Source organism: Phyllobates terribilis, unplaced genomic scaffold, assembly GCF_046119375.1.
Source record: "Phyllobates terribilis strain yellow unplaced genomic scaffold, ASM4611937v1 Scaffold_629__1_contigs__length_933511, whole genome shotgun sequence".
In the NCBI taxonomy this organism is placed as follows: domain Eukaryota; kingdom Metazoa; phylum Chordata; class Amphibia; order Anura; family Dendrobatidae; genus Phyllobates; species Phyllobates terribilis.
In genome coordinates, this window is record NW_027363389.1 from 286,440 (window position 1) to 296,364 (window position 9,925).

The window sequence follows — 9,925 nt, forward strand, 5'->3', positions numbered from 1 at the left end:
GTCCTTTTCAGGAGGTGACTCTTCAATTCCGCACTCTTGCAGACAGTAAATATTTGCTCCAAGATTTTTTAGTTCTTCCAGTATAGCCAATCTTCTAGGCTTAGATTTTATAAGCCTTACATTTATTGACAGTACACTACAGCCCACGTTGGAGCCCATTTTTTAACCATATTCGGTAAAAAAGAACATACCCCCCACCGAAGAGTCAACCTTTCTCGTCTTGCAACTCGATTCCTGATGTTAAGCAGAGAATGCTGGCCCCCTCCTCCAAAAAAGACCTCCTAGGAGAGGCACTGTAGCTCTCGGGATAGCTCCTATCACTTAAGGGGCTGATGCTCCCAATACTGGCAGGTGAAAAATCTGGCCGGAACTTCTTTGCAGAAGACACATCAGAGTCCTCATCAGGGGGCCTCACCACAGCCCCGGTGAAGTCACCCTGGCCACCACCACCTTCATGAATTGCCTCTGAGCTTTCCAAAGCCAACACCGGCGTTGTGGAGAGTGAACCGCTCACTTCTCCCTCACCACTCACATCAAGCAGAATTGACATGTCTGCAGGCTCTATCTCAACAGCGCTTCCACCAGCAGGATCGGGTGCTTGCTCCATCTCTTCCATGAAGTCCCTTACTGCCTCGATCGCCTCACCAATAGTGGCGGCAGTAGTAGGACGTGGGGACACGGCCTCTGCATATGACCTGGAACGATGGGGACAGTCCTTGAAAGCGTGTCCCTCCTCGCCACATGCATTACAAACCATGGAGTTAGTACACTCCATTGCCAGATGACCCTCTTTATTGCATTTCCCACAAAACTTCTCCACCGTGCAGTCCTCTTGGTAGTGTCCAAAGGATTTACACTTCCTGCAAAAACGCGGAGCACCAGGAAAATACATATACCCTCTATCCCTCCCGATGGCAAAACTGAGGGGAGGGTAGTGGATACCCCCAGGTCCCTGGGGGTCCTCCTGGAACCGTACAAAAAATTTGTGTTTGCCAGTCCACAAGCCCACCTCATTCCTCACCTTGTGTGAGTAGGACACATAGCTGCAATGACGGTTCAGGAATCTAGTAATGTCCTCCACATCCACAAGGGGGTTGTGCATAAACACAATAACTGGCACTTCCCCCTTAGTATACAATACCGTGAATGTAAGCCCATCAAGAGCCGGATGATCCAAGGCTTGCTGATCCTTTAGAGTCTTGAAAAGATTCTGGCAAGCTGCCATACGATCAAGGACTAAAACGTACCGGCCATTCTTTGGGAACTCCTGTAGGCAAATGATGTCTCCACGACCAACATTCAAAATCTTGAAGATGACGACTTCCACCAAGAACCGCAGGTTAAAGAAATTCCTCCTCGACTCCTCAATATCAATGCGAAAAGCATTTTTGACCCGAATATCATCGGTCCCGGCATAGCGAATCTTGACGCCCATTATCACCTCTCGTTTCCTCTGGACCCCCCCCAATAGCAGCAAGCAGCTTAAGCCACCTAAGTGGCGATGCTGCAAGGCCGAGGGGGAGACACTATAGGATCCTTCTGACCAGATACAAGATCTAAGCCAAAAGGCCGAGAAGCGATAACCAGAATTGGTTTCGGACTACGGTGCCACCCAAGGATCCTGAAAAGTCCATTTGTGGAGATGGCCACCTGGACTCCCGTTAAGAAGACATGCTGTCAACCTCTAGATCCCTCACATGCCTGCACTTTTCAGCTTGCTGCTGCTGCAATCCACGCGTTTTAGATCTGCATAACTCCACCTCTTTTAGCACAGCACCCTCACCCCCGGCTGTTCCCACCCGCCTCAACACCGTTGGAAGGGAGGAGAACCAATTAAGGCGGGGGGGGTGGAACGAGCAGCTGTCTACCCTTAGCAGGAGGGTTGCTGATTACTTACCTTTCCTGCTGCTGCTGCTGGCTGTCCAGCAGCAGACTGAAGGTGGCTGCTGCTGTGCGCAGGTATATAAAGGCTCAGAGCCTATTATGACACGCGCAGCCAGCGTTCCATTGCCACATTCCATCTACTGCAGGCGGGATACCTGGATGGCTGAATGTCACTGAGAAGCTCACAGAGACCGCCATAAGCAACAGTTTAAAAGAATGCCACAGACTAATCAACCAAACTTTTTGGGTTGGTTTCTCTTTTATAGTCTGCAGGCATTAAATGAAAGAAGTCAGTGTTCCAGCAGAGGGAGACAACGTTTCACAAAAGGCATTGTAGCAAACCAAAAAAGAAATTTTAAGCGCAGCAGAGTAACCAGCTCACATACCTGTTAGCTCAGGTGAGTTTAAAAGGCTGCTGTTGATAACAAGGGCATTTGCTAAATAGATGGTGTGTGTGCAACAATATACTGAAAGGTCAATTATATTGTGCAGCTTATCTCACCACCTGTAGTTATTTAGGTGAAAGCTCCAAAATGCTTGCCTAATATGTCTGTTTATCCAAAAGGAAGTGAAGAGGGAGAGCTAGAAAGATAGCATTGCGTTACATTACATGGCAATGCAATGCACAGTTGCTGAAGTTGAACCAAAATGAGCTTGTCATCTGGCTTCTGCAACTTTGAACATGAAAAATCCAATGAGGAGAAGAAAAGCAAAGCCAAAGAGTCCATCCCAAAATCCGACAAACAAGCAAAATGAACAAAAAACATTGAATTCAATACTTTCTGATTTTAGAAACTGCATTAAAGAAGGGGTGCACCGGTCCTGGAGATACTGCAATACCAGGTCAATGCGTGGAGTGGACAGAGCAAGCTCTTTTTCCATCTCCCTGTTCTAAAAATCCATTTAATATATGGTCCCCAGATAGGGGACGTATCAGATATTAAACTGATCAGAACAGATTTTTTTTTAATTTGGCTATCCCCTCACAGGGATAAAACCAGTTTTATTTAAAAATTACACAGATGTACAGAAATAAAAGCAACATTTTACATCATTACAAATTTTTATACATTGTCTCGAAACATACGAGACTTAAAAACATAAATTATTCAAATAGGATAGAAATTTGCATATATTCAAATTAATAAAATGTTACAAAAATTCAAAATGTGTTCCATACATTGACATCCCATTTTAGGGAGATATTTGGATTATTTTTTTTATCTAATAAAAAATATACATACATTTCACTTAAACAAAAACTAAAAACATCATTTAAAGACAATTCATCATGATTAAAAATTAAAATATTTCGGGCTTTCCAGAGAGCTATTTTGGCGCAATTTATTGTCTTCCATGCCATAATTTTTTGGTCTTCTGTTGGGCATTCCATAAGTCCATAAAGTATTGTGGCGTAGTTAAAGTCTTTGAGGTCTGCCACTTTTTCCATCAGAGGGAGCAATTTTCTCCAGAACGCTTTTGCAAAAGGACAAGTCCATAGTAGATGTTTCACTGATTCCTCCTCTTGACATCCGCTTCTTGGGCAAATGGCAGACCTCACGAGTCCTCTTCTATGTTGGAATGCCCGGCACGGAAGACATTGGTGTGCGCAGCTCCAAGCCAAATCTTTCTGTATATTAAAAAGATATTTTGCATTAATGACTTTCCATATATTCAATATTTGTTCATCATCATAGTGCTCAATGTTACATAACTCTTCATTTTTACAAAGACTTTTAATTAATTTCTTACTATTTTGTAGATCTCACGCTTCTTTACCCCCTAAATTAAAATGAATCACTATTTTTTCTAAAATTAAATAATGCGTTGGCAGTTTAAAAGCATATGGAGATGATAAAACCGTTTCAAACCACCCAAACTTTCTCATAAAAAAACCAGTGTTATAACGCATAAAAAAGGACCAATAGTGATTTTTAAAAAGGGCATTAAAACAGAAGCAAAAAAATTTAATTAAAAGGAACCTACTAAAATCTGGAAAGTCTTTCCCACCTTTGAGCTTTGGTTTTGTTACAATTTCTCTTTTTAATTTCTCCATCTTAGAACTCCAGAAAAAAGTAAAACATGCTTTAGTGATCTTTTTTAAAATATTTACAGGGGGAGGGAAAACCAAACTCAAATACAATAAAAGAGGCAAAATGACCATTTTTATAATTAATACTTTACCCTCCATCGTTAATTTTCTCATATTCCACATACATATTTTCGTATTCACTTTCTGAGCTACCGCCTCCCAGTTATTTAGACCATTATTGGATTCACAGAAAGAAATACCTAAAATATTAATAGAGTCAGTTATTGGAATAAAAACATCGTGTAAAATCATCTCCCCAATATTTAAAATACTACTCTTATTAAAATTAACCTTAAAACCAGAAGCTGTACAAAAGGATTGGATCTGTTTGAGTGAGTTTTGTAGTGATGGTGCATCTCGGCAAAGGACCGCCACATCGTCCATGTAACCCACCACTTTTGCTTCTGTTCCTTTGCTTCCAGGTAGAGGGATACCACATATTTGTCTATCTCTACGGATTGCACATAAAAGTGGCTCAAGAGCACAAATAAAAAGTAGTGGGGACAGGGGGCACCCCTGTTTTACCCCTGATTTTAAAAAAACATCTTGTGTCTTAAAACCATTTACTAAAATCTTACTTGTGCAGTCCTTATAAAACGCTTTAAGAGATAATAAAAACCTTTCTGGTATGCCCATTTTTTCTAAAACCTTAAAAAGATAAAAATGAGAAATCTGATCAAAAGCTTTTTCGAAGTCAATTGATAAAATTGCCATCTTCCCTTTTCTGTTTTTAATGTCTTCAATACAGTCTTTAACAAGGTTTAGATTGTCCCAGATACTGCGCTCAGGCACACCACATACTTGGTTTGAGTGGATTATTTTTCCTATAATTTTTTTAAGGCGGTTTGCACAAATTTTTGCCATTATTTTATAGTCACAGTTTAGTAGGGTTATAGGTCTCCAGTTTTTTAAGTCTGTCTTATCACCTTTCTTATATAATAATGAGACCTCCCCTTTTTTCCAGGATTTTAATAAAACCTTATCATTAAAAACTTCAGTAAAAACATAAAACAGATCCTCTTTTAAAATATCATAAAATTTTACATAAAACTCTATAGGAATACCGTCTGATCCAGGGACTTTTCCAATTTTAAAACTTTTTATGGTTTGTAAAATTTCTTCTTCTGTTATGCTTTGTGATAAAAACTCTTGGGAGGCGGTATCTAAAACAGATGTTATTTCTTCTAGAGAATTTTGCATTATATTTTCATCTATTCTTTTATCATTAAAAAGATTAAAATAGTAACCATGTACCTTTTCCAAAATTTTTCCCATATTTTTCTCTCCATCTATATCTTCAATTACTGTTTTTTTCTCTCTAATTTTTTTAAAAAAATATCTAGAACATTTTTCGTCTTCCTCCACGTGTTTTATTCTGGAGCGGAAAATGAGCTCTTTCCCTTTTTGTTCTAGTGATTTTGTTATTTCTTCTTTCAGTATTTTAATATCTTTTTCTACTTCTAGACCATTTTCTCTAAGTTTATATAAGGTCTGTAACCGGGTATTTAAATTATTATATAATTCTAGCTTTTCTTTTGCTTTATATATGCTTTTCTTAATAAAAAAATCTTTTATTTTTTTTTTCATTTTATCCCACCAGGCACTTATAGGGACATTTACATCTTTCTTCCTCCTGCAGTTTTTATAAAATTCAATAAAATCCGATAAAATCTTAGAATCATCATTTTCCAAGTTTTTTTCCCACATTTTTTATTAGCATTAATTTTTACACTAAAAGATAAAAATTTATGATCTGAGAAGATATTATCGTGGGTTTCACATTTATCAGGTAAAATTTGTTCTGAACCGAATATAAAATCTATTCTTGAACTGCAATTTAAATTGCTCCAGGTAAAGCCGGCTTCTACTGAACTAGTCTTGTTGCATTCTTTATAAATATCAACAAGTCTAAAATCACTTAAAATATTACTTAACATACCGGAAGTTTTATCATAGTTTCTACTTACGGCTGTAGAGCGCCGACTTTCACCCTTTAAAATACAATTAAAATCACCTGCCAAGATAAAAGGTTCAGAGGTATTAATAAATAATGGTAAAATCTCTAACATGTCAGCTCTTTCATTTTTATCTGGGGACCCATAAAAATTTAAAAATTGCCATTTTACACCATTAATAAAAGCTTTAACTAATAACATACGACCTGGTAAAATCTCTTGGATAAAATCAATTTGAACGTTTCCCTTAAAAAGTATAGCTATCCCTGCTGATCCGGTAACATTTGACCCGGACCACACTGATGGGCCACATTTCCAATCCTCTTTGTATTTTTTGTAGGATACTGTGTGCGGGATATTGCATTCCTGTAAAAAGAAGACGGAAGCCGTAAGACAAGTTAAAAAATTAAATAATGTTACTCTTCTGGTTTTTGATTTTAGACCCCTCACATTGAGGGAAATGCCCTTAAGTTCTGCCATTGGAGGAAAGTAAAAAAATTACATAAAACAGAAATACGGAACTTACTTCCTATCCGCTGAACCGGCCAGACCACTTACGCTCGAGCTACTTCCCTCGTCCGAATTTATCGTAAGTAAGGACTCCATGGAGGAGGAACTTGACTCACCAAGACAATGACCCAACGCTACATGTGAGTAGCTTGGGAGACAACTAAGAGGAACAGCACCCTGGGTCTCCATGGGCTGGCCATTCAGATCCTTATCAGGTGGGTCCCCAGGTGGCTCCCCTGCACCCAGGGGAGGCCGACACACAGGGGAAGGTTGGGTACAAGGCAATGTACCCGAGCTCACGGAGCTGGCAAGGCCCGGCTCCCCACCGGGGTCAGCAGGGTCCGGGACTTTTGGGGGACCAACGTCCACCTCCCCACCAGGAGATGTGTCCATCTGATCCCCATCAGCCGCTCCATTCGAACCATCTTTCTTCCCTCTTTTCTTTTTATGGGGACCCACCGTAGTCCAGTTAGCCTCAGACTCAGGCCCAGGAAACCCAGTTTTTGCCTCTGGCTCGGTGTCAACCTTCTGCCGGTCTCTTTTGGTTTTACCGATCATGCCCTTTTGTTCCTTTTCTGCCTTTCTTTTAGCCTCCCTGTTGTCTTGGTGCCAACTTTTCCTCACTGCTTGGGAGTTACCCTTCATTACCTCTGAGCTTTCCTCATCACTCGAATCGCCCTCTTTGCTCGCTGAGGCTCCAGGTTGTTGTTCCTCCTCCTGAGGGGTGGTCTGACCTGTTGGTTCATTTTCGGATGTCCTGGCCTTTTCCTTCCGTCTCTGTTCGGCCTCCCAGAACCTATGTGGGCATGAAAAATAAAAATGACCAGGTTTTTGGCAGAAATTACATTTTTTATCATGAGGACATTCTTTGGTGTCATGTTCTGTACTAGCACAGTTTCTACAGGTTGCCTCACAGTCATCCTTAAAATGGCCATATTTTCCACAGTTTCTACAAAAGGGTGGCATACCAGAAAAAAAGAAGTCTCCATTTGAGGAACCTATTTTAAAACGTGCAGGAGGGAGTTTCACACCGCCTGGGAAATTAGGGTCTCTTTCACATGTTACTAGAAATTTCCACTTGGACGTCCATATGTGAAACTCATTAAGTACTTTCCCTATACATTTTACACTTTTAAAGTACATTGAAAGAAAACATGTTAGTTCCACTGAAGTAACGAAAGGTGAAAATACTTTAAGGATTACCATTTTTACCTCATCCAGGACGTGCTCGATAACTTGTATTCCTTTTAGAATAGGATTGTTTTTTGCCTTTCTGGCTCTTACCAGGACATCCTGAAAAATGCCTTCCCCGGTGAAGGTGATGTCATAATCGCCACGCCTCGGATAATCCTGGATAGAGAGAATCTCGTTCTTCTGCACATGAAAGAGCCCTTCAAGCACGTCCTGGACTACGTACCGCAATTTCCTTTCATCACTTCCGCCCTCTGTGAAATGAATACGGATAGTGTTTTTAAGCCTCGCATAGTGAGGCACGAGGTTGGGGTCAACCTCCATGGTAACGCAACAAGAAAAAGCAAATCGCAAACCGCTTGCAATCTGCGCCTTTCAGAGTTCTGTAAACAGAAACACCTGAGAGGCTGGGGGGGATCGCAACCCGTTACCCTGGGACTAAGCCCTCTCCCAATAGCAGCAGGCAGGGGAGCCCACCGAAGTGGGTCACCCTGCAAGGCCGAGGAGAGGGGTACCCGAGTACCTTCTGGACCACAGTCGCCTGTACAAGACACTTGACCGCAGCCAAAAGGCCGAGAAGCGATAACCAGAATTGGTTTCAAACTACGGAGCCACCCAAGGATCCTGAAAAGTCCATTTGTGGAGATGAGCTCCTGGACTCCCGTTAAGAAGACATGTTGTCAACCTCTAGATCCCTTACATGCCTGCACTTTTCGGCTTGCTGCTGCTGCAATCCACGCGTTTTAGATCTGCATAACTCCACCTCTTTAAACACAGCACCTTCACCCCCTGCTGTTCCCACCCGCCTCAACACCGTTGGAAGGGAGGAGAACCAATTAAGGCGGGGGGTGGGGTGGAACGAGCAGCTGTCTACCCTTAGCAGGAGGGCTCCTGATTACATACCTCTCCTGCTGCTGCTGCTGCTGGCTGTCCAGCAGCAGACTGAAGGTGGCTGCTGCTGTGCACAGGTATATAAAGGCTCAGAGCCTATTATGACACGCGCAGCCAGCGTTCCATTGCCACATTCCATCTACTGCAGGCAGGATACCTGGCTGGCTGAATGTCGCTGAGAAGCTCACAGAGACCGCCATAAGCAACAGTTTAACAGAATGCCACAGACTAATCAACCAAACTTTTTGGGTTGGGTTCTCTTTTATAGTCTGCAGGCATTAAATGAAAGAAGTCAGTGTTCCAGCAGAGGGAGACAACGTTTCAGAAAAGGCATTGTAGCAAACCAAAAAAGAAATTTTAAGTGCAGCAGAGTAACCAGCGCACATACCTGTTAGCTCAGGTGAGTTTAAAAGGCTGCTGTTGATAACAAGGGCATTTGCTAAATAGATGGTGTGTGTGCAACAATATACTGAAAGGTCAATTATATTGTGCAGCTTATCTCACCACCTGTAGTTATTTAGGTGAAAGCTCCAAAATGCTTGCCTAATATGTCTGTTTATCCAAAAGGAAGTAAAAAGGGAGAGCTAGAAAGATAGCATTGCATCACATTACATGGCAATGCAATGCACAGTTGCTGAAGTTGAACCAAAATGAGCTTGTAATCTGGCTTCTGCAACTTTGAACATGAAAAATCCAATGAGGAGAAGAAAAGCAAAGCCAAAGAGTCCATCCCAAAATCCGACAAACAAGCAAAATGAACAAAAAACATTGAATTCAATTCTTTCTGATTTTAGAAACTGCATTAAAGAAGGGGTGCACCGGTCCTGGAGATACTGCAATACCAGGTCAATGCGTGGAGTGGACAGAGCAAGCTCTTTTTCCATCTCCCTGTTCTAAAAATCCATTTAATATATGGTCCCCAGATAGGGGACGTATCAGATATTAAACTGATAAGAACAGATTTTTTTTTTTTTTTTTTTTTTTTTTCCATGTCAGATTGGCTGTGCTTTATCAAATTAGCTCATGCAAGCTTGTATGATAGGCAACCTCTCATCATATCATGGATTTTTTTATTTTTTTATTAAAATTTTTAAAGGATTTTGAATTGAACCAAAAAGGGACTACATCAAAATTACTTATTCTATTTGTACTTTACAAGGAATCTCCATTTCTTGAACTTCCATATTCCTTCTGCATCAATAATATTTCTACACTTTTTATCCCATAGATAGATCACATACATCCGTGACAGAATCAACTTTAAACACTCATTTACCGACATTGTTTTCCTTTTAAACACTAACAAGTTTCTTGCATCCCATAAACTTTCTATCACACACACTGTCAAAAGCCACAGAACTCTGTCTTTGAACCTGCTACAAGCACCCATACCGAACATTGC

At 41.0% G+C, this 9,925-nt stretch overlaps 2 non-coding genes across 2 annotated transcripts; both read right to left on the reverse strand.

The window, feature by feature from the left end:
* Window positions 1-2,690: 2,690 nt before the first annotated feature.
* On the reverse strand, window positions 2,691-2,877 carry LOC141234110 (U2 spliceosomal RNA). The gene has a single exon (XR_012300117.1). It is a non-coding gene; the product is annotated as a U2 spliceosomal RNA (small nuclear RNA).
* Window positions 2,878-9,331: 6,454 nt separating this feature from the next.
* Window positions 9,332-9,521, reverse strand: LOC141234108 (U2 spliceosomal RNA). Its single transcript, XR_012300115.1, has one exon. It is a non-coding gene; the product is annotated as a U2 spliceosomal RNA (small nuclear RNA).
* Window positions 9,522-9,925: the final 404 nt, after the last annotated feature.